Source organism: Hyperolius riggenbachi, chromosome 10 (assembly GCF_040937935.1).
Source record: "Hyperolius riggenbachi isolate aHypRig1 chromosome 10, aHypRig1.pri, whole genome shotgun sequence".
Classification (NCBI taxonomy): domain Eukaryota; kingdom Metazoa; phylum Chordata; class Amphibia; order Anura; family Hyperoliidae; genus Hyperolius; species Hyperolius riggenbachi.
Window position 1 is genome coordinate 288,601,452 of NC_090655.1, and position 2,736 is coordinate 288,604,187.

Below are 2,736 nucleotides of genomic sequence, written 5' to 3' on the forward strand. Positions count from 1 at the left end.
TGGGAGGCTGGGACACACTATGGGGACACTGGAGGGCTGGGACACACTATGGGGGACACTGGAAAGCTGGGACACACTATGGGGGACACTGGGGGGCTGGGACACACTTTGGGGGACACTGGGGGGGCTAGGACACATTATGGAGGACACTGGGGGCTGGGACACACTGTGAGGGACACTGGGAAGCTGGGGCACGCTATGGGGGACACTGGGAAGATGGGACACACTATGAGGGGCACTGGGAAGCTGGGGCAAACTATGGGGGACACTGAGGAGCTGGTCCACGCTATGGGGGATACTGGGGGGCTGGGACACACTATGGGGGACACTGGGGAGCTGGGACACGCTATGGGGGACACTGGGGAGCTGGGACACACTATGTGGGATACTGGGGGGCTGGGACACAATATGGGGACACTGGGGAGCTAGGACACAGTATGAGGGGCACTGGGGAGCTGGGACACACTATGAGGGGCACTGGGGAGCTGAGGCACACTATGGGGGACACTGGGGAGCTGGGACACGCTATGGGGGACACTGGGGAGCTGGGACACACTATGGGGGATACTGGGGGGCTGGGACACAATATGGGGACACTGGGGATCTGGGACACAATATGGGGACACTGGGGATCTGGGACACAGTATAAGGGGCACTAGGGAGCTGGGACACTATGAGGGGACGCTGGGAAGCTGGGACACACTATGGGGGACACTGGGAAGCTGGGACACACTGTGAGGGGCACTGGGAAGCTGGGACACACTATGGGGGACACTGGGAAGCTGGGACACACTATGAGGGGCACTGGGAAGCTGGGGCACACTATGGGGGACACTGAGGAGCTGGTACACGCTATGGGGGATACTGGGAAGCTGGGGCACACTATGAGGGACACTGGGGAGCTAGGACACACTATGAGGGACACTGGGAAGCTGGGGCACACTATGGGGGACACTGGGAAGCTGGGACACACTATGAGGGGTGCTGGGAGGCTGGGGCACACTATGGGGGACACTGGGAAGCTGGGGCACATTATGAGGAGCACTGGGAAGCTGGGGCACACTATGGGGGACACTGGGAAGCTGGGACACATGATGAGGGGTGCTGGGAAGCTGGGGCACACTATGGGGGACACTGGAAAGCTGGGACACACTATGAGGGGTGCTGGGAAGTTGGGACACACTATGGGGGACACTGAGGAGCTGGTACACGCTATGGGGGATACTGGGGAGCTGGGACACACTATGGAGGACACTGGGAAGCTGGGGCACACTATGAGGGGCGCTGGGAAGCTGGGACACACTATAAGGGGCACGGGAAAGCTGGGACACACTATGAGGGGCACTGGGGAGCTGGGACACACTATGGAGGACACTGGGAAGCTGGGGCACACTATGAGGGGTGCTGGGAAGCTGGGACACACTATGGGGGACACTGGGAAGCTGGGACACACTATGAGGGGCACTGGGAAGCTGGGACACACTATGGGGGACACTGGTGAGCCGGGACACACTATGAGGGCCGCTGGGAAGCTGGGACACACTATGGAGGACACTGGGAAGCTGGGGCACACTATGAGGGGTGCTGGGAAGCTGGGACACACTATGGAGGACACTGGGAAGCTGGGACACACTATGGAGGACACTGGAAAGCTGGGACACACTATGAGGGGCGCTGGGAGGCTGGGACACACTATGGGGGACACTGGGAAGCTGGGGCACACTATGAGGGGCACTGGGAAGCTGGGACACACTATGAGGGGCGCTGGGAAGCTGGGACACACTATGAGGGGACACTGGGAAGCTGGGACACACTATGGAGGACTCTAGGAAGCTGGGGCACACTATGAGGGGCACTGGGAAGCTGGGACACACTATGTGGGACACTGAGGAGCTGGTACACGCTATGGGGGATACTGGGGAGCTGGAACACACTATGGGGGACACTGGGGAGGTAGGACACACTCTATGGGGGATATTGAGGGGGCTGGATCACAATATGGGGACACTGGGGAGCCGGGACACAGTATGGGGACACTGGGGAGCTGGGACACAGTATGGGGGACACTGGAGAGCTGGGACACTGGGGAGCTGGGACACACTATGTAGACACCGGGACAAACTATAGGGACACTATGGGGCATCCCTCACCCTGTGTTATGGTGTGAGGTTTCCCTGTATAATTGGCAGCTGCAGCTAAAGGAATTTTATGGGTATAAGAGAAAATAACCTCACATTACCTCGTGTCCTCTCTCTTCCTCCTGGATGTTTTCTCCTTCTTTATTGTAAGAATGCTCCACCTTTTCCTGTGTAACACTGCCATCTTGTGGAGACAATACAAACTGCAACAGAGAGATTAGCAATACTGTAATAGGCATGACGCATACAATCTGCAGCTGGGAAGGTCCACGGCTGGGAGATGTAGTCCTTGTTCTCCTCTTCCTGTCACTGTACTCCATGCCTGGGAGATGTAGTCCTTGGTCTCCTCTTTCTTTCCAAAATCCATCTCCTCTCATGGCCTATAATACTACCAGTATGCAGCTGACACCAGTCCACCATCTCATCCTATTCATTGTAAGGCCAGGTGCCGATGGTAGAGGAGACTGCAGTGTCTTTAATCACCACAAGATGGTGGTAGTGTACCCCAGCAGTTGGAACGCAGAATCAGGAATAGATGGAACGCAGAGACCGGAAGTGTTAGGGTAGGGGGAGGAGTCGGTCAGCACATGCTGGTGAG